Raw genomic sequence first — 23,071 nt, 5'->3', positions numbered from 1 at the left:
ACTAGGAAGTACTCTATCTTGTGTAAAAGGGGCAGAAGCCCTTAGTAAATAAAAGATGAATTACAAATCATTTGCTTGCAATTAGACATCTGAGGACTCTCAGTGAAGTCCATGACAATATGCGATTAACAAACATATACAATTAAGTGGTATCACGAATGGCAAGTACTTGACTGAGACAGTGATCGCATCTACATGAGATGCTGACTGTACAGTAGTCCGTGACTACTATGCAGTAGCATTGCCGGGCTGGAAGAATGATGTGATGCTACTGCACAGTAGTTGTGAGCTACTGCGCAGTCAGCATCTCAAAAAAGCTGTTCCTCAGTGTCACTTTGCAGTAAAAACAAAAGTACTTATAGTACAGGCTGTTTGTAGAGATGCTCACCAATTTCTAAACTGTTAACTGATTTGCATCACACAGGTTGAATCAAATTTCAGTTCAAATGAAGGATTAATAGATGATCATTGACCATCATGGCAGGGGGTGCTAGCTATACACAGTTTATACAGTTGACAGCCCATTAACAGACACAATTCTGTGTTTAAGTTTATGTGTAATTAAGAGTCAATGATGAGCCTGTTTAAGCATTGGTACATTGTTGCAAACCTACTGCTGATTGTCTAAAGTACTGTTCCAGAAGCCCTAATAGGTGCAATTCACCTGATGTTGTTGGCACATTTGACTTCGTAAAAGTGTTGCTTTGTGCCTGATAGCCTCTATTTCATTGCAAAAACCCAGTGGAGTTTCCCTTGCAGAGATTGATATTTGCAATGCTTACCTGTTTATCTTGAGTTTCTAAGGATTGTTTTTCCTAAAAGCAACACTATATAGATGTGTACATTTAATACAATTTAAATTGCCTAATTCAGACTGCCCTAGTTTGCATTAATTTTTAATCCTCATTCTATAAGGATTGGTTAATTTGGACTGGAGCCAATTTTAATTCAGACTACAGACATCCATTTGTATATATAGAGGACTGTAGTGTGGATTAAACCTAGAAAAATGTAATATTTATAGACAATCAGAAGTACTATACTGCTGTGGAGCGTTTTACTCTGCAGCAGCTAAATGTGTAGATGCAGCCCCAGATTCCTGGGGCACATGGGTGCTTCAATGCAAGGGCTGCCTGCTGGCTGGCCCTGCACTGAAGCACCCTTGTGCCCCCAGCCAACCTGTCCACAGCACGCTGAGCTGGGGGGAGCACCCCCGGGCTGGCGGGCTGACCCCCAGAGCTCCCTGCCAGCTAGGGCTGCTGTGACTGGAGTAACAAACTCTGGAGCACTGAGCTCCAGAGTTAATTACTTCACATTAATATGCACATGTAGACATACCCACTGTGCATTAGAACTAGCATTCTTTGGGTTTTGCTTGGTTGATTGCAGCCTTCCTTTTTGCCTCTGAATACACCAGCTTCTGTAGAGTGAGAAGAGATTTGGAAACTTGCTACTGTTGGTTTATGATCTTGCCAGACTGGGACTAGAATTTTGCAGTTCTCTAAATGTGATATAATGATAGCATGTTGCACAGTTGGCCACATTGTTGGTATAATAACATTTTCCCTGGAATGTATTAGTTCTAGTGATCTCTTGTGTGCCACATCAATCTGTCACTTCAGGCGCCTTCATGAAATCCACTGGAATGACTATTATGGTCGTCTGATGGGCCTATGGAATTGATTCAACTTCTGAGGTTGAATCATAGTAAAGCAATGTGTTTCAAGGCTTTAAACCCTTGCCCACACCTCCCCCCAAAACAGTGCAAGTAGAAGACAGTGAGCACAGAGAATATTAACGAAATATTAATATGACATGACATCAATAATCATATGCATTTAAAATTGAATTACTGCATTCTATCAATGTCTGGGACCATGAAGAGTCACTCAACATCAAGGAGCTTGGAGCAGGTAATGTCAAACTAGTTGTAATGGTTTTATATCACCCAGGAATAGCTCTAGTGACTCTAGTGAAGGGCAGTCCTATTAGAGTAGCTGCTTTGCACTATTTGAGTAGCAGAAATCAAGTTGAGGCATGTGCCCGGGGTGGGGGAAATAGGAGAGGAGTGCAAGGTACAGTAGCTGAAACTATCTGGTAAAATACTTATTAATTAAATTGTAGAACCAGAACTCTATCTCTCTTGGTCTCTTCTGGACATTTGACTACATCTCTGTAATAACGAATAAAACATTTTTGTGAGGGTTTTTTTTTTTCCCCATAGCACGCAAAGAACTAAAGCAAATCCTTAGGACAAGTCACAATCTACAGTGATAATCGGAGCTCTGCAAACCTAATCAAAACTGAAATTTGGATTAGCTCCAGTTCATAAACCCTTTATAGTGAGTTTGGTCTGGATTAAGTTTTTGGATGCAAGCCAAGTGGAATTCAGTATTGCAAACTCCAAATTGGGCAAAAGAGGCAACATTTACCTGTTTTGCTCATATGCACCCATGCATTCACATGCTCTTCCCCTTTTGGTGAATTTTGGATATAGAAATTCTGGAGAGGAAGGCTTGCATTGTGGCTATGGCAGTGGAATGAAAATGAGATATTGCTTTTCTAGCTCTGCCACAAAGATTTTCTGTGTGTTTATTTATTGATTTAACTTCTTAGTGCATTGCTTTCTCCATCCACAAAATGGTGGTAACTAAACTAAATCTCCCTACATTACAGGGAAATTGTGACACAAAATTAATTTAGGTTTGTCAGTTGACAAACCACACTGCTTCTCCTACAAATAACTGTTGCAAACCAGCATGAGCCAACAGTGAGTCTATGAAAACTAATTGTATACAATATTAATGGGCACCAGATAAATTTTAATGAGCAGATAACATCATTGTGCAATTAAATTCAAAATGTACTAGATGATATTATGAGACATAAGGCATGTCTACATAGGCATGTGTAAAAGCATAAACTTAATGTGCATTCAGGCAATTTAGGCATACATCTACATGTGCACGTGCTAATGCACATTAACGTGGATGTGTGGACCAACTTGGGAATAAAACTGGTCGTGAGTCAATGGACCCACACTGACTTAGTGCACATTAGTGTGTCTACATGTACACTAATGCAACTTTATGTAGGTAATTTATGCTTGAATAGCCTTAAATCACCATTTTAAAGGCAAATTAAGGGTGCGCACATGTAGACATGCACCCTTAATGTGCCTTAAATCAGACTAATGTGCATTAAAAGTGCACATGTAGACATGCCCAGTATTATGCAATGTGAAATAACCTGTAAATTTAACTGTTGTCATGATTGGCGGATATATTTGCAAAGTAATGTACTCTAATAAATATAATTAAAAAAAATTACATTGGTCTGTATTTGGATAAAGAGATGACTTTCCCTTAGAAAGGACAGTTGGATGTCATTGATCTCTGAGGTCACATCCACTTTTCAGCAGCTCCTGTCTATTCCCAATCAAATGATCTTACTTCACTGTTATAACTGTATATAATAGGTGTAGAGGCAAATCCACTGAAAGATGATTCAATTATTTTTCATTGTAATACTTTTTAGTAATCAAATCAAAATACGTGGGCACTCAGAGATGGTCTTTTAATGCTTACAATATCAGCTAATTAATTTCCAGTATATTGCTAGGTACACACATCTATTCTTTTTCTTATAGTAAACTTTAGCTGTGCTTAGTTCATCCATAGCAAACATTTTGATGTACCAGTCAAAAAAGTTGGGGAGGGGGAGAGGAAAGACCATAACTCTTCATGGCCTCCTCCTGACATTAATTAATGTATAAGGAAAAATATAGGCAATATAGGCTCAGTTCTATGTTCCACCCCAAACCTTTGTGCCCTTTTATGCAGGCATTTTTAGGGTCAACTTTTCAAGTGCCATAAATTCTATTCAATGCTGCAGATGTCAATAGAAATATGCTGATTACACTAGCTAAGAATTTGGCTTATCTGTGTATCTTACTTCTCTTCCTCAACCCAGATAAAGAGCGTTTCCTTTTTTCCCTACCCTTTTGTCTGTATTGTCTGATAATGCAGTGTGTTCTTGATAATTTGTCTCTTGCTGAGCATGTATCTCTGTCTTTGTTCAGTCCTTTTTGCAATTATCCACATCAGTGGTGGAGTCTCCTGGGCTAAGTACAGACAGTCAAAGTCTACAGCTGAATACATTCAAACTTTACGGGTTCGTCTAAACTGTGTAGATTCAACTGATAAGCAAGTAAACAGACACTTGCTTTTAATTCTGCAAATACAGCCATATGCATGCAGTGGCTCAGGTCAGAAGCCATGGTGATAGAGCATACCTCCCTGCTTGGCTGCAGCAGACAGCTTGGACCAAGGGTAGCCCACCCACCTGGCAAGGGGGGGATTTGCAGGGGAGGTGTAAAACATCCTGGGATGCTGGGGGACTGTGAGTTAACTTTAATCTGGCGGGGGACAGAAGCTCAATAAACTGATTTAACCTAAATCAGTGAACTCTGATACTACTACATCTATTCAGGTTTATTTTAAACTAGTTGTGGCCATTCAGATTTGAACTGGCTCTCAATCACTTATATCAGTTTACGTGTAATTTCTGTTCCTAGTTCTGGTGTATGCCCTACCCACCTGCCTTTCAGCGGAACACTCTGAACCTAGAGGTACGCTGGTAAGGCTGCTCTGGGCTTGTCCCCAAAGGCTGCTTTTTAGCAGTCAAGAGATCAAGCACCCAAAGGAAGTCTCCAAAGCATGTCCTTGAGCATCCTTGCTGGTATACTTCTCAGTTTGGAGCATGGTTGTGTTAGGCCCCAGCTCAAGTCTGGGTTCGTGCCCGGTATGCAAAGGCCAATAAAGATACCAGGGGTGAAAGTATAAAAAAGATTTATTGCTAGCAATAAAAGGTGCAAGCGGAATAATTTCACAAGACAAGCACACACATATTCAGTACTGAGCCCCTTATATACCAGAGGTTGAATCTTCATAAGCATCCTTGTTTGCTAATTGGTTATAAAGGAGTGACGCAAGGAGTTCTTTACTGAGCATGTTTCTATACCTGTGTTTTAGCTATGTATCTCATTAACGTACATATATGTTCCATTAGCATATATCTTCCCTGCCTTGGGGTGTGATTTTTAGTATTATAATGAGCTCTTTGTTCCAGTACCTCTGATTCTGTTTTTTGTTTTCAAGCTTCCTCTATCTAAGACTGTCTGCTCCTTATCATTGCAGATGGGCATTCAACACATAACATTCACTTTTGCTTAGGCTTTGCATAGTAGTTTCTAGGTCAAACCTTACATTTCCCTCATCTGGAGCATTTATAATTATTATTAATTATGATTGCTCCATTCAATTTGACTTAACACAAATCTAGAATTCTCAGCTTTCTTTGTTTGCAAAATCATTTGATTTACCTTAGGCCTGAAGATAGATGCAATACAAACCGGTATACAGTGGATACAGAAACAGACCATAATCCCTATAAAACAAAACAGAATAACCATACAAAACAACTGCTTCAACCATCCAAAATTGGGAAGCCAGGAAGTTAACCAGGAAAAGTCTAAGCCAGATGTTTCTTTCAATGTCTGTGTCAATCGTTGTAAGGCACCAATTTTGTCTTCAATTAGCACAGAATTATCAGTGAGGTTGAAGCAGCACATTCCTTTTAAGGTTTCACACCCCAGATTGTGTCGTAACAAGAGATAATCAATAGCGGCTGTATTCTCTAAGACAGCGTCCCTTAGTTGTTTTTGTTCAGCATTCAAGGCTGAGAGCGCTCGAGATGTAGCATTTAGTCCTTTTGCTAAAACACAGGCTACTGCATTAAGATTTCTGCTATTACTTACAGCAAGACCCGGAACCCCCACCATAGATGCAGCTAATGCTATGTATTCTGCCTTAGATAATAGTCCAGGGGAATCATTCTCGTCACAATCAGCAGTGAGAGTAGTGTATGCTCGTTTAAACCTCCCACCAAGAGGGGTTTGTTCAGTGTGCATTAGGTCAGACTTCCTTGGAAGAGCTGCAGTTACCCGGGCAATGGTGCATGGTCCCCCAGTAGCATTTGCTGGAAGGTATGAATATATCATTCTCCCGCAGGCCAGAAACCATCCTCGAGGAAGGATGGTATGTGTATATACATAGGATATTTGACTGGTCTTATTACAGAACATTTTTCTACCTTGGTTCAATTCAAAACAATTATTGGTACAATTAACTATTAAGAAACATTCAGAAGCATTAGCTGTTGCCTGAACCCGTACAGAAAACATGTCTCTGCTTTTTTCTTTTACAATAGTCCCCCACTTATACATATCCTGATATGTATTTTCCTTCTCTACATCTTTCAGTATAGTATAATTCTGTAAAATTTTCAAAGGGGTAGGTACTGCAATTAAGCATGAGGTAAAAACCAGATGAGCATTGATCCCTCCTGCCAAGCAGAAGTCTGTTCTATTTAATATTTCCCAGGCCAGATAAATCCAGACATTTTCCTGAGGGTCAAATTCTTGTGGTAAAAGATTTTCCCCTCTTATAGGTAGGAGTGGACAAATCAGGGTGCCCCACACTAAAACCTTGAACAATTTCATAATAAGGCTTGTAAAACTTGATCAAAGATTGACAAATTATTCAAAGTTCCTTTCTTTTGAATAGGAATTTTAAGTCCCTTATTGGCTCCACCTTCCACTGTTCTCTGCCTCTGGCCCCGGAGTTTGCAGGAGTTTCTTCTTGTTCTGGTTCAGCCACTGGCTTTAGGCGACTGGAATGTAACCAAGTCTTGATTCCTTCGAGCTTTGCTGCCGTCGGGGTCGTTAAAAGTACTCTATACGGGCCCTTCCATCTGGCTCCAAGTGGTTCCTCGTTCCAATCTTTCACAAGAGCGTAACTTCCAGGTAATAATCGATTTTTCCAGGGTAGGAGATTGGTTCTGTGTCTGCAGCACGTCCCGTACCTGCTGATGGATGGAAGACAAAACAGAAACCAAAGACCATACATATTCTCTAATCATTCCCTCTCCTAAAACATGTAACTGTTGTTCAGTACCCATGGGCAGACTCAGAGGGTAAGTCTTTACCATACATTATCTCAAATGGGCTTAATCCCAATTTAGAATGTGGTGTGACCCTTACTCGCAACAGGGCCAAGGGTAGGGCCTCTGGCCATTTGAGTCGAGCTTCTTGGCAAATCTTTGCAAGGTATCTTTTTAAGGTCTGATTCATACGTTCCACCTTTCCACTGGACTGGGGTCTCCAAGGGGTGTGTAAATGCCAGCTGATTCCCAGGAACTCAGAAACCTTTTGAGTAATTTGTGCAATGAAATGTGGGCCATTGTCTGACCCTATTCCTTTTGGAAGTCCAAATTGAGGTATGATTTCTCGTAGGAGTGCCTTGACCACCTCTCGGGCTTGGGCAGTCCGACATGGGAAGCACTCAACCCAATTAGAGAAAGTGTCCACAAAGACAAGGAGATATCTCATCCCCTGTTGCCGGGGTAACTCAGTAAAATCCACCTGCCATTCTTCTCCTGGCCCATTGCCTATTCTCTGATGTCCTGAAGTTTCTTTTCTCCCTCCTTTTGGGTTATTTCTCTGGCAGACCTCACATGTCTCTGATACCTTCTTGGCAGCCTCTCTTAATCCCACTCCAGTTACATAGTGACTGATCCACCTTATCAGGGCCCTGGGTCCATAGTGGTTGCCATGATGAGCTCTCTTCACTACCACATGAACCCAGGCAGCTGGGATAATAATGCGGCCATCCTTTGCTACTAGCCACCCATGCTCCCCCTTCTTTGCTTGAAACTCTCTTATCAATTGTTTGTCTCTTTCCCCGTACTGTGGTGTCACAGGCTGGTATAAGTCTGGGAGCAGAGGTAACACATTACTTACTTCGGGCAGCAAGTCTGTCTGAGGTTTTTTAGCTGCTTTCTTTGCTGTAGCATCAGCAAATCGATTACCTTTTGTGGATGAATCATCATTTTTCTTTTGATGAGCTTTGCAATGCATTATCGCTACCTCTTTTGGTTCCCAGACTGCCTTAAGGAGGGTTTTTATCTGCTTGCTATGCTTAATGCCTGTTCCTTTTGAATCAAGTAGACCTCGCTCTCTCCATAGCGCTCCGTGAGCATGTAAAACAAGGAAAACATATTTAGAGTCAGTATAAATATTGACAGTTTTGTTGGCCGCCAATTGCAAAGCCCGAGTCATAGCAATGAGTTCAGCCTTTTGAGCTGAAACAGATGGGTTTAAAGGTCCTGCTTCTATCACATTCTGTGTAGTCACGATAGAGTATCCGGATTTTCGAATTCCATTCTCTATACTTGAGCTGCCATCAGTGTAGAACTCCAGGTCAGCTTTTTCAAGAGGTCTGTCTCTCAAATTTGGTCTTGAAGAATAAACAGTTTCCAATGTTTGCAAACAATCATGCACAAGATCTGGTGTGTCACCCATAGATGGCAACAGTGTTGCTGGATTTACATTGCGAGAAATGGCTAATTTTATTTCAGGCTTATCTAGGAGGATGGCCTGATATCGAGCCATTCGTCCCGGAGTTAACCAGTTCCCTCCTTTCTGTTCCAAGACTAAGTACTGCATGAAGAATATATACAATCATTTCATGGCCTAGGGTTAATTTTTCAGGTTCTTGTATTAGCAGACAGGTAGCAGCAACAGCCCGGAGACAAGTAGGCCATCCACATGACACAAAGTCTAATTTTTTTGAAAAATATGCTACTGGTCGTTGCCAGCTACCCAATTTCTGTGTTAAGACTCCCACGGCTACCCCACCTCGGTCATGCACAAAAAGGGAAAAAGGCTTACTCATGTCCGGTAGTCTTAAGGCGGGTGCTTCAATGAGAGCCTGCTTTAACTGGCAGAATGCTTGCTCACACTCTTCAGTCCATTCGAGTACCTTTTCATCTCCGTGTGTTCCCTCATATAGAGGTTTTGCAATAACCCCAAAATTTGGAATCCAAATCCTGCAAAAACTTACTGTACCTAAAAATCCTCGTAGTTGTTTCTTTGTTATTAGGGGTGCCAGCTGGCATATAGCTTCTTTTCTTTCAGGCAACAGGGCTCTCTGACCAGGCTGTAATTCAAATCCCAAATATGTGACTTTCTGGGATATGGGCTGCATTTTTTTTCTGGAAACGTGATACCCTTGTTGACCCAGAAAATTAAGGAGGCAAATTGTTCCTTCCAGGCAGCTTGCTTCAGTGGTGGCTGTTAAAAGCAAGTCATCTACATATTGCAAAAGAGCACAGGACAGTGGCAATTCTAGCCTGCGTAAATCCTTGCTTAATGCATTGCCGAATAGGGTTGGGCTGTTTTTAAATCCTTGGGGTAAAACAGTCCAGCACAACTGAGTCTTAATGCTAGTATCTGGGTCTTCCCATTCAAATGCAAATATTTCCTGAGATCCCCTCTCTACCGGTATACAGAAGAAAGCATCTTTTAAATCAATAACCGTAAACCAATTATGATCTGGGTTCAAAGCAGATAGCAAGGTGTACGGATTAGGCACGGCCGGGTATATACTCACAACCACTTTATTTACAGCTCTCAAGTCTTGGACGAAACGATATTCATTACTCTTAGGCTTCTTCACAGGCAAGATGGGTGTGTTAAAAGCTGATGTACATTCACGGAGAAGGCCATACTCTAGGAACCGTTCAACTAACGGCTTCAGTCCTTTCCTGGTTTCCATCCGCATTGGATATTTTTTCACACATGGAGGCTGGGCCTCTGGCAAAAGTTGAATCTTCACAGGGTCAGCATTTTTAGCCTTCCCGGGTTGGTGACCTGCCCATACCCATGGAACAACAGCATCGAGCAGGGGTTGAGGAATATCCGGTGTACTCTCCTCTTGGAGAAGGCCGAGAAGGCAAGCCTGTAAATGCCACCCCTTTTCAGGAGGCACTGTTAAAAACATTTGCCCATCCTGGAATGACAATGTAGCTTGCAGTTTACAGAGGAGGTCTCTCCCTAAAAGGGGAACGGGGCAGTTTGGCATGTACAAGAATTGATGGGTAACTTTGGCCTGCCCAAGATTACAGGTCATTGGCTGTAGGAAGGATCGTGTTACTGCCTTCCCTGTAACCCCTACCACCGGCACAGTCTTTTTACTTAAAGGTTTCAGTTTTTGAGTTAAGCAGAATGGGCAGCACCTGTATCAACGAGAAAATCTACCAATTCATCTCTGTCCCCTAGTTGCATTTTAACCATAGGCTCATCAGGGGACACTGGGATCTGGGTTATCTTTCCCTCCCGGGCCTCCGGTCCCCTTCAATCTGAATCCCTTCCAAAAGCGAACAATCCACTGCTCTCCTCTTTTTTCTTTTCACCTTCCCCAACTTTTCGATAAGGGCATTCCCGCTTCCAATGTCCTTTTCGTTTGCAAAAGGCACATTGATCTTTCTCTAATGGACCCCGTCTCTGCGGCTGTCTCCAGGATCCCTCATCTCTAGGTTTTCTCATGATTGCAGCTGCCACTAGGGCTGCCTGCATTTTCATCTTTCTCTCCTCTTTCTTGTCCTGTTTCTTTTCCTGAACACTTTCTCGGTTAGTAAATACTTGGTAAGCAATGTCTACTAGTTGGGAAATAGGCATACCTGTTGCTCCGTCTGCCTTCTGCAATTTCTTTCTAATGTCTGGTGCACTCTGACCTATAAAGATCATATTTACCATGCGAGCGTTCGATGCATCCTCCGGATCCTCACGAGTGTATTGTCTGAAAGTATTGTAAATTCTTTCCAAAAAAGCACTCGGGGTCTCATTAGTCTCCTGTCGAATCTCATACACCTTACTGAGATTTTGAGGTTTTTTCACAGCATCTCTCAATCCTCGGAGGATATATTCTCGATAGGCACGGATGGAGGTCATATCTTGGTCTGGTTTCCAATCTGGCTCCTGGATGGGGACATGATCGTCTCTATTTCCTGGCAGGTTCCCTGCAGTAATTTCCTTTTCCACGTACTCACGAGCTTTGTTCACTACCATTCTCCTTTCCTCTGGTGTCAACAAGATATTTAGAAGAGACTGAACATCTGCCCAAGTTGGGTTATGGGTTTTGAAAATCGTTTTAAACTGGTTCTGTACCTTTTCAGGATTCTCTCTCAAGCTGGGGTTATTGTTCTTCCAATTATACAAATCTGAGGTATTAAAAGGAACGTGCACAAAGGTTCGATGGTAGGTTGGCTCACCGTCATCTTCGAGAGGCCCGGGTACCACTTGTTCTCTTAGGGGAAATACCCCATTTCCCTTCCCACGGCCAGAATCAGATTCCCTGTGATGTTTTCCCTTAACCCCGGAGTCTGCTTCTAACTGTACTCTCCATCCTCCTCCCGGGCTTATATCAGGAGAAGCCAGGGAGTTTGGAGATTGCCAAGCACCTGACGGCCATGGTTGGCGCTGTTCCAGATCCCTATGTCGGGGAGTATTTACAACTTCTGCCTCGGGGGGGGGGGGGGGAAGCAGGAAGAGCAGATGCCAACGAGGAATCAGATGAATCAGGAGGAGGAGGAGGAAGAGGATAAGGTAAAGGCAACACAGGGGGAAGAGCCTCCGGCTCCGGACAGTCCAGGACAGGATTTGCAGTTGGTCGAGCCACAGCCATCTCACAGATCCCAACCCCTCCCCCAATCCACATTCCTCCAAAACTTTTTTATCTCTACAAAGAGACATAAACGCTTGCGCATACATCAATTCCTCCCATTTACCATTCTGCCGGCAGAACAAAATCAGCTGTAAGATGGTATTATAATTAACACTTCCCTCCCGAGGCCAATATTCTTTATCATCTAGCTGATAGCGTGGCCACGCAGTTTCACAGAAGAATTTAGCTTTCTTCTTAGTCATAGGATCCTCACCAAACTCTGCCCAATGTCCCAATACACAAGAGAGGGGGGTACATTTCCTAACCTTACTGTTAATAGTACTCATTTCAGGGCTGCCTTCCCGGTTCTGACCGTCCGACTTACCTGGGATCCAGGGATCTGTTCTTAGTCCTTGTCCTCACAGGGGAAAAAATCACTGGTCTTGGACTCGGGCCAGACAGAATACTTACAGAGAGAATCCCAGGCAGACGTACTGACGGTAGGCCTTATGCCCTTTCTACCCTCTCACCCAGGTGCCTGTTACTGATACTTTCACTCTATGGCGTTGCACCGTTAGGCTACTGCCGCCTCAGCGATCCAGCTCCTCCTGAAACAAAAGTCTCACCGGGAAAAGAAATCCCGGGGCGTGCTCGACTTTTGATAAGAAAAAGCAGATAAGCTGGTCGTCAGTTAGTCCGGGCAAAGCTATCTACGGCAGTCCCATCTGGGGTGCCAAAAACTGTTAGGCCCCAGCTCAAGTCTGGGTTCGTGCCCGGTATGCAAAGGCCAATAAAGATACCAGGGGTGAAAGTATAAAAAAGATTTATTGCTAGCAATAAAAGGTGCAAGCGGAATAATTTCACAAGACAAGCACACACATATTCAGTACTGAGCCCCTTATATACCAGAGGTTGAATCTTCATAAGCATCCTTGTTTGCTAATTGGTTATAAAGGAGTGACGCAAGGAGTTCTTTACTGAGCATGTCTCTATACCTGTGTTTTAGCTATGTATCTCATTAACGTACATATATGTTCCATTAGCATATATCTTCCCTGCCTTGGGGTGTGATTTTTAGTATTATAATGAGCTCTTTGTCCCAGTACCTCTGATTCTGTTTTTTGTTTTCAAGCTTCCTCTATCTAAGACTGTCTGCTCCTTATCATTGCAGATGGGCATTCGACACATAACATTCACTTTTGCTTAGGCTTTGCATAGTAGTTTCTAGGTCAAACCTTACAGTTGTAGGAAAGGTGGGTGGACTGTGCTAAGGTTTGCCCTGCCAAGGATATCTTGCTGTAGTGAAAAACTGATTTTTATGTTACTATATTATATATAATAGGGATGAGGATAGAAACATTAGTGATTAGAAACTGGAATTGCATTTCTTCTGAAATTTCAAAATACTTTCATGCCCTGAGATAAGCATAAGATTTCTTAGGAAATTTCATTAGGAATTTCTTAGGAATTTCATTTTGAAAATATTGTAAATGATATTTTGTCTTGAGATTTTTTTTTTTTTTGTCTAGTCTGTCCTGAGTTGCCTCAGTGGTCTGGTGAGCAGAGAACTAGGCAAGTCAGAGAGGCTAGGACCCAGACCGTATTGGTAGTTCCTGCTTCAGGGTCTGGCTGGTACAGTGGGAATCTTGGAAACTGCAGCCTATTCCACAGTTGGATTGTGGGTGGCCCTGAAGCAAAAAGGGTGAAATCCAAGCAGTGAAGAGCTAGAATTCTAGCAGTATTTGTAGATTAGACTGCCAAAGAGAAAGTAGAAGTTGAGTCTTGATGGCAGATAAGAGTCAAATAAATCAGTTGGTAGGAAACCATGTAGGATTCCTTTGGAAACTTGCTAGATTCCTCTACCTCTCCACTGGTACATTTTCATAAAACTATCGCTTTCCAAAGAAATGCTTTTCCATAAGAAAGATTGTTGGCATTTTCTTAAAACTGGTGGTCTCCAAACAACCAATCGCATCAATACTCTTTTTCAATTGTTCTTTTTTTCCTTTACAGTGTACAAGTCCTTCAAATAAGGTTAGCACACAGAGCCAAAGGCTTGTGGAATTTAATTTATTCTTGGTGAAACACCTGACAGTTAAATTTGTCTGTAAAACTTTTGCATTTATGGAGGAAAAAGAGGACAAATTAGGTACAAATTCATTATGTTTTTGATCTAAGCTATAAATATGAGGCAGGATGTAGCTCTGAGGTCTTTCTGATATTCAGATCATTGTGCAACAGAATTTTTTAGTGTGTGCTGTTAATTTACAAGTTCAAACTCAAATATCACTGATATTCTAGGGTTTCCATCTGCTATTGCAATGCTCAGAGCAGTATTTTCTCCATAAGAAAAACTAATCTGGAGTTCATAATTGTTTGTTTGTTTTTAATGGCACAATGATGATGAAGAAATGTAATTGCATTAATCTTGAAAGATTTCCAAGTGTCCTACTGCTGATCTGGTAAAATATGAAAGTCCAAAAAAGAACAAAAGGCGTTGCATATATACTTTTAGGAATACTTTTTTCCGCACTAGTATGACTATTGCTTATCAGTGCATAGAATGGTAGTAGTGTATGATGCCTCAAGGCTGGGAGAAAGATGTTTTTCCCTTAGCATCTTGGCTGCTCATGAAGTAACTCCTTGCATGTTGTATTCATTTTGATTAGGAACATTGTTTGTTTTATGAATATTTTATGCCAGCATGCTGTTTCACTGTTTCTTTCAAACTTGTAACAGGAACAAGGTAAAAGGCTTGGTCAGGGAATGTTCTAGGCAGACTCAAAATGTAAGTGCAGAGAAAGAGTAGCATCCTAGATAATATTCTTTTAATCTTGAACAAGGAATTTTTGTTGGAGTGATTGGGTGGGGGAAAGTGATTCTTGTAAAATGACTTATCATGGTAGCATAATGGTATCAGTAACTGAATTAGCAAAAATAAATGCAAAGAAAATGCTCAAGTTTGACCATTTGCAGGACTTTCAGTAAGGACAATGAATAGCCTGAGAGGAAGGAGAACGTTCCCAGATTTCAAACCACAAAACAACATGGCACAGAGTATAGTGAGATTGGGTAAGATCGTTAATGAAAATAAGGAGTGGAGCTGAAAATAGAATAGATCATTTTCCTTTGCTGAGGAAGGAATTGAGAATAATTATAATATTACCCTTGAAAAATTTAGTTTAATTTCCCTTCCTTCCTCCTCTCCCTCCAAACACGCACGCACATGTGTGCAGGGGTGTAGAGGCCTTGAAAAAGCACAGAAAACTTTTTTTTTTTTTTTTTTAAGGTTGTATCTGAACAAGAATTGCATAGCAAAGACCATGATCTCAAAAGCAGCAATAAGGGGCTTTCCTGGAGTGTCCTTGCCATCAGTTTCAGGTTTGGAGCTATAGGGTTTACTTTTCAGCAGCAGTGTCTGGGCCAACACTGAAGCAGTATAGACATAACCGTAGGGTTGTGCGTAGGAGTTTAGGAAAGTTAGGAGGGGAGGTTAGATTGTGTGAAAATTAGCTATCCGTACTTAGTTTGCCCAGGTGTGGACCTTATCCTACTTGGGTGGATCTGTGTGTGAACTATACAGAAGTTCAGGACAGTTACATTGGTCTAAAAATGGCCGACCCAATAAGTGTACACCTGAGGTAGTCTAACTGACCTTGGATCTAGCCAGACGGATCTAACTGAACTTCTATGCAGTTCTCAGTGCAGCCCTAGGTCTGGGAAAGGCCAGCTGCTGGTCCCAGCCCCAGGGCTCTGCTTTTTCCTACCCCCATCCTGGCACTAGACTACTTTTAGTCCCCCAGCCCTCCCCCTCCTGCCCTGCCAGATGAATAAGCCCCCTCCCACAGATCAGCCAGCTCCCATCCCACAAGCTGCTCCTGGTGGCAGTTTTATCAGCATTCAGTGATGCTGGGAAGTGAGGAGATAAGTCATGGTGGGGGGCATGTGGGCGTTAACCCCCTGGTGGACCATTGGTGGTGGGGTTTGGGGTGCTAGAAATAGCCCTTGATCCTGGGGGGTTGGGGAGATAGTCCTGCCCAAGCCCCCTCACAGCCCCATGAGCACCTCTTGATCCTGCCAAACCCTCCTGGACCCCAGCAACCCCTCTGCAGATGTTGCTTGCTCCCTCAATCCCTCTGCAGACCCTGCCTGCTCCTCTGATCCCTCTGCAAATCCCCCCAATCCTTCCCTGAGTCTGCTTACCTTTCCAATTCCCTGCCCCACTAGTCTGCCCCATCCTGACTTGCCTTAGACCGGATGGCTATGTTAAATGTGATCTAAATTCCCTAAATATCTGTATGCAGCCTAGGTGTATGGGTTTGAAGGGCAGAACAGATTATTTTGATCATCCAGCCTAAGCTGTATAACAAGGACCAATAATTTATTTTGTTTGTGGAAAGTACAAATCTTCTCAAAAGGCCTCAAAATGCCAAGCAAGTATGTCATTCAAATGACTTATTATACCAAATGTGTTGTATTGGTTTGCATATGTGTTTTTTTTATGGTGTCTTTTATTTACATTTGTATATTTCCTAGGAAAAGTCCTACAGTTGCTTAAAAAGTATAGTAATAACATTCAAAATTAAAACTTTGAAAGTTTATTTTGCCTGTGAGGTGGCTGTCCTTCCTAACATCTCCTAGCAAGTCTCATCACATGCCAGGACAGTTCAGAAGGCAGAAGTGCATGGAGTAATTTCTGCTATTAGAAAAGGAGTCCAAACAGATCCTGTTTTAATGGCTATAGGCAAGGACCCAACCATGGTATCAGCCAGTTGGTGAAATAAGAGGTGCAAGGTCCAGTACATCTCATTCTTTTTAGAATGACTAAAATTCACAGCCTTCTAAGCTGTTGCTTTTGTTTTTCCAAAACCTGTTTGCTTCAAAATTACATGGTCAGGCCTTTAAGGTCTTGATTTTTTTTTCATCTGAAACATCGAACTGTTCTGGTACATGTAAAAATGGGAACAAAGCTATTGGTGACTTGTTTTGATATCACTAAAGTCCAAGTATGGATTCTTTGAACTGTGCTGCACCTCAGTCGTTCCTACTTTTATTCTGTGAGTAGAATAATTTGAAATTGAAATGGAGTTGCACTAAAGAAAAGCAATAATGTTTATATACTGATATTAGAAGATTGTTCACAAAAATTGAACAGTTTAGCTATTTACAATATTGGTGGTTGAGTTGAAGACATTATAAACCTTGCTACATTACCACTTCTCAAATCTGAGGTTATCTTTTATGTAGTTTGGATTTTGGTACAAATACATGGTAGCAAACTTCCCTACTAAACAACTTCCTAGTGCTGCTTCATTCCATGTCCTGAAGTTGACGGCGTTTGATCTGCATTTTTTTCCTGTTTGCTTTGTCTCATGCAGTTATATCTCAGAATAAAAATATGTCACTTAATCTCAACACTACAGGATGTGCACTAATCAACAGCAGTGTAGAAGTAGACATTTGTCCCAATGGTACAGAAGGCAGGGTTGATATGCAGCTTTTATAACTAAGCACAATCAGCCAAATACATTGAACGGATTTCATTTTCTGGCAGGCAGGAGAACACTACAGGAAACAGGATATAACACTAAGAAGACAGGATCCTGAGTTGTTGCAGGTGACTCAGAATCTTAGGTGACACGGGTATCTTTAGAATGTCTTTGGCGAGCCTCCCTGGCTCACCAAGGACGTCCGGGAATGCCTGGTTGCCAAAAAGGCAGCGTACAGCCAGTGGAAGGGGGGGCGATCTCCAAAGAGGAGTATACCTCCACTGCTCGGGCCTGTAGGGGGGCTGTTAGGAAAGCTAAGGTGGACACAGAGCTAGGATTAGTGTCCAAGATCAAAGATAATAAAAAGTCCTTTTTCAAATATATAGGGAGGATGAAGAAGGCGCCGGGAAATGTGGGGCCCCTGCAAGATACGCTGGGCAATTTGGTGGCTGCGCCAGAGGAGAAGGCAGACCTCTTTAACAAATTCTTCACCTCCGTTTTCTTGTGCAGGGACCGGGACTCCCCCACCGTGATTCAAGATGGACTCGAGGGGAACGCCCCAAGACGGTACGGTATCCCACCCCATACTGGTGAACAAGTTAAGAGGCTGTGACTTGGATGACTACACAGTCCGGTGGGTGGCGAATTGGCTGGAGGGTCGCACCCAGGGAGTCATGGTAGATGGGTTGGTTTTGACCTGAAAGGGTGTGGGCAGTGGGGCCCCGCAGAGCTTGGTCCTTGGACCGACACTCTGTAATGTCTTCATCAGTGACTTGGATGAGGGAGCGAAGTGTACTCTGTCCAAGTTTGCAGATGACACAAAAAGCTATGGGGAGAAGTGGACATGCCGGAGGGCAGGGAACAGCTGCAAGCAGACCTGGACAGGTTGGACAAGTGGGCAGAAAACAAAAGAATGCAGTTCAACAAGGAGAAATGCAAAGTGCTGCACCTAGGGAGGAAAAATGTCCAGCACACCTACAGCCTAGGAAATGACCTGCTGGGTGGCACAGAAGTGGAAAGGGATCTTGGAGTCCTAGTGGACTCCAAGATGAACATGAGTCGGCAGTGTGACGAAGCCATCAGAAAAGCCAATGGCACTTTATCGTGCATCAGCAGATGCATGACAAATAGGTCCAAGGAGGTGATACTTCCCCTCTATCGGGCGCTGGTCAGACCGCAGTTGGAGTACTGCGTGCAATTCTGGGCGCCACACTTCAAGAAGGATGCGGATAACCTGGAGAGGGTCCAGAGAAGGGCCACTCGTATGGTTAAGGGCCTACAGACCAAGCCCTATGAGGAGAGACTAGAGAAACTGGACTTTTTCAGCCTCCGCAAGAGAAGGTTGAGAGGCGACCTTGTGGCTGCCTATAAGTTCATCACGGGGGCACAGAAGGGAATTGGTGAGTATTTATTCACCAAGGTGCCCCCAGGGGTTACAAGAAATAATGGCCACAAGCTAGCAGAGAGCAGATTTAGATTGGACATTAGGAATGTTGAGCCCCAGCTCAAGTCTGGGATCATTCCCGGTATGCAAAGGCCAATAAAGATACCAGGGGTGAAAGTATAAAGAAGGTTTATTGCTAGCAATAAAAGGTGCGAGCGGAATAATTTCACGTAACAAGCACACCAGATCACTACCACTAAGCATCTTTTATACAGGAGTTTTCAAGTTCTCACCAGTGTATTTGTTTGCTGATTGGTTGTAAGGAGTGACGCAAGAAGTTCCAGGACAGGATTTGCAGTTGGTCAAGCCACTGACATCTCACAGATCCCATCCCCCTCCCCCAAACCACATTCCTCCAAAACCTTTCTCTCTCTACAGAAATGCTTGTGCATACATCAATTCCTCCCATTTACCATTCTGCCAGCAGAACAAAATCAATTGTAAGATGGTATTGTAACTAACACTTCCCTCCGGAGGCCAATGTTCTTGATCATCTAGCTTATAGCGTGGCCACGCAGTTTCACAGAAGAATTTAGCTTTCTTCTTAGTCATAGGATCCTCATGAAACTCTGCCCAATGTCCCAATACACAAGAGAGGGGGGTACATTTAATAGTACCCATCTCAGGGCTGCCTTCCCGGTTCTGACCGTCTGACGTACCTGGGATCCAGGGATCTGTTCTTAGTCCTCGTCCTCACAGGGGAAAAATCACTGGTCTTGGACTCGGGCCAGACAGAATACTTACAGAGATAATCCCAGGCAGGCGTACTGACTGTAGGCCTTGTGCCCTTTCTACCCTCTCACCCAGGTGCCTGTTACTGGTACTTTCACTCTATGGCATTGCACCATTAGGCTACTGCTGCCTCAGCGATCCAGCTCCCCCTGAAGCAAAAATCTCACCGGGAAAAGAGATCCCGGGGCGCGCCTGACATTCGTTCCAGAGAAGTAATCAGCTGGTTGTCAGTTAGTCCGGGCAAAGCTATCTACGGCAGTCCCATCTGGGGTGCCAAAAACTGTTAGGCCCCAGCTCAAGTCTGGGTTCGTGCCCGGTATGCAAAGGCCAATAAAGATACCAGGGGTGAAAGTATAAAGAAGGTTTATTGCTAGCAATAAAAGGTGCGAGCGGAATAATTTCACATAACAAGCACACCAGATCACTACCACTAAGCATCTTTTATACAGGAGTTTTCAAGTTCTCACCAGCGTATTTGTTTGCTGATTGGTTGTAAGGAGTGACGCAAGAAGTTCTTTACTGAGCATGTCTCTATACCTGTGTTTTAGCTATGTATCTCATTTACATACATGTATGTTTCATTAGCATACTTTTTCCCCACCTAGGGGCGTGATTTTAGTATTTTAATGAGCCCTTTTAACCCAGTTCCCTGTTTTTTCCTTTTTGTTTTCAAGCCCCCTTTATCTCAGACTGTCTCCTCCTTATCATTGCAGATGGGCATTTCTCACATAACATTCTGTTTGCTTTGTCTTGGGTAGTGTTTTCTAGGTCACTTCTTACAGGAAGAACTTCTTCACAGTTCGAGTGGCCAAGGTCTGGAATGGGCTCCCAAGGGAGGTGGTGCTCTCCCCTACCCTGGGGGTCTTCAAGAGGAGGTTAGATGAGTATCTAGCTGGGGTCATCTAGACCCAGCACTCTTTCCTGCTTATGCAGGGGGTCGGACTCGATGATCTGTTGAGGTCCCTTCCGACCCTAACATCTATGAATCTATAAGAACTAAGGTTGAGGAGGACTGGGTTAGAGTGCTTCTGGAGTGGCTGGATGTGTTCAAATCAGCAGGTCCAGATGCTCTCCACCCCAGGGTATTGAGGGAGCTAGCAGGGGTTATTGCAGGGCCCTTGGCACGGCTCTACGAGCGCTCGTGGTGCTCGGGCCAGTAGCCAGATGATTGAAAGATAGCCAATGTGGTCCCCATCTTTAAAAAAGGGAGGAGGGAGGACCTGGGCAATTATAGGCCCGTCAGTCTTACCTCAATTCTGGGGAAACTCTTTGAGAAGATGATCAAGGAGCACATCTGTGATGGGCCAGCATCGGGAATGATGCTCAAGGGCAACCAGCATGGTTTCATTAGGGGCAGGTCATGTCAGACAAACCTGATTGCCTTTTATGATCAGGTCACAAAAGCATTGGATGCAGGTGTCGCTGTGGATGTAGTCTTTCTGGACTTCAGCAAGGCCTTTGACACTGTCTCCCACCCCATCCTCATTAAAAAACTAGGCAACTGTGGCATCGATGCCTACACGGTCAAATAGATTGCTAATTGGCTGAGGGGTCATACTCAGAGGGTGGTGGTGGATGGGTTGTATTCGACCTGGGGGGAAGTGGGCAGCAGAGTCCCCCAGGGCTCAGTCCTTGGGCCCGCACTGTTTAATTTCTTTATCAGCGATTTGGATGACAGGGTGAAAAGCAACTTGTTCAAATTTGCTGATGATACCAAAATTTGGGGTGAAGTGGGCATGTTAGCAGGGAGGGAAAGACTGCAGAAAGACCTGGATAGGTTGCAGGGGTGGGCTAACAAAAACAGGATGCGTTTCAATACTGACAAGTGCAGGGTGCTGCACTTGGGCAGTAGTAACCGGCAGCACACTTATAAGATGGGAGACTCCCTTCTTGAGAGCATGGAGGCAGAAGGGGATCTTGGAGTCATCATTGATTCCAAGATGAACATGGGCTGACAATGCAAGGTCATGGTCGGCAGGGCTAACCGGACCTTATCATGTATACACAGGTGCATCTCAAGTAGGTCCAAGGAGGTGATCCTTCCCCTCTATGCAACACTGGTCAGGCTGCAGCTGGAGTACTATGTCCAGTTCTGGGCACCCCACTTCAAGAGGGATGTGGACAACATTGAGAGGGTCCAGAAGAGGGCCACCCGCATGATCCGGGAACAGCATGGCAGACCCTACAATGAGAGGCTAAGGGACCTGAACCTGTTTAGCCTTCACAAGAGACGGCTGAGTTGGGGGCCTGGTGACTGTCTATAAACTCACTAGGGGAGACCAGAAGGAGTTGGGGGAGACCTTGTTTCCCCTAGCGCCTGCTGGGATAACAAGGAATAATGGCCACAAGTTGTTGGAGAGTAGGTTTAGATTAGACATCCGTAGGAACTACTTCACAGTTAGGGTGGCTAGGATCTGGAACTGGCTTCCAAGGGAAGTGGTGCTGGCTCCTACCCTGGGGGTCTTTAAGGAGAGGCTTAATGCCTACCTGGCTGGGGTCATTTGAGCCCAGTTTTCTTCCTGCCTAGGCAGGGGGTCAGACCTGAAGATCTACAAGGTCCCTTTCGACCCTACTTCTATGATTCTATGATGATTCTATGATTGTCCCAGTTATCCTCCCCTCTGTGTGTATGCACGTACGTGTGTGTGTGTGTGTGTGTGTGCGCGCGCACAAAAGTTGAGAGAGATTTCCTCCTGTTAAACAATAATGCATTACATTCTAGGGAACTTATATTGCAACAATCTCTAAAGGGCCTATAATAGATGTTGAATAATTTTTCTCATTGTGTCTTATTTTGCGTGGGAGTTTTTAAAATATCAAGTTTACAGCTGTTTCTCTAGTGCCACTGGGATGCTAGAGGTGTAGCATAAAAGAATTGGTATATTTGTGCCATGCATGATGGTTTGCTCATGGAAAGCTAAAAAAGAATTTAAAATAGGTCTCTAATGTTCCTGTTGTAACTTCTTCAGTATCCTAACACCCAGCACAGGCTTAATCAGGCTCATTATTTATCCTTAGTGTTGACACATGCATTATTTCTGACCCACAACATACTGTATTCAGCTGAATTCAAGATGATTTCAAATTTTAATATGACTTCCACAGTAGTTGAATTCTATACATGGAAAAATTTTAATCTATTAGTTTTTCATGTATAGAATCAAATTAGTGTGAGGTAGTCTTATATTCATCCTCCCTACTGCTGTGGTGAGGAAAGCAGTGGAGGGAGAAGGGACCAGATTCCTTGCTCTTGCTTTTGTCCCTTGCTTTCCTGCCCCGCACCATGCTCCCTTTCTGCTGCTTACTCCCACACAACTTGTGTCCTCCCCACTCTCTCATCCTCCCCTACAGCCTGTTCCCCCCATTCCTTGCCACCCCTCTCTTTACCTTCTGCTATAGCTCTGCTCCCCTGGGGAAGTTGGCAGCAGGGCAGCCAGGGCTTAGTCTCAGTCCAGCCCAGGCAGGGAGAAGCCGTGGTTAGGGCTGGAGGGACCAAAGCCTGAATGGAAAGTAAGCAGGGAGGGGGAGCAGCAGGGAGTTGGGGCCCTAGCACAAGCACTGGGAGCAAGGAGTGGTAGGGGGAGACTGAGGGTTTCCTCCTGTACCCACCCTGTGGCTGTCTCTGAGCTCCTCCCATCCATGTGTCCTCAACACTGCCAAACAAGCCATTCTGGCTTGGGGCAGGTGCTGGGTTAGCATTGGCTTCAGTCCTGAGCCTAGAGCCAAAGGCTGCTGATTGCCCCAGGCCAGTACTCGAATCCAAGATGAGGCTTTTCCTCCCTCCCATCCCATGTTGAGTGAAGGAGCAAAAAAACACACTTGTCTTGGATTCAAGTAAATAT

Source organism: Alligator mississippiensis, chromosome 5 (assembly GCF_030867095.1).
Source record: "Alligator mississippiensis isolate rAllMis1 chromosome 5, rAllMis1, whole genome shotgun sequence".
NCBI classification, from domain to species: Eukaryota; Metazoa; Chordata; order Crocodylia; family Alligatoridae; genus Alligator; species Alligator mississippiensis.
Note: the sequence above shows the minus strand (reverse complement) of the source record.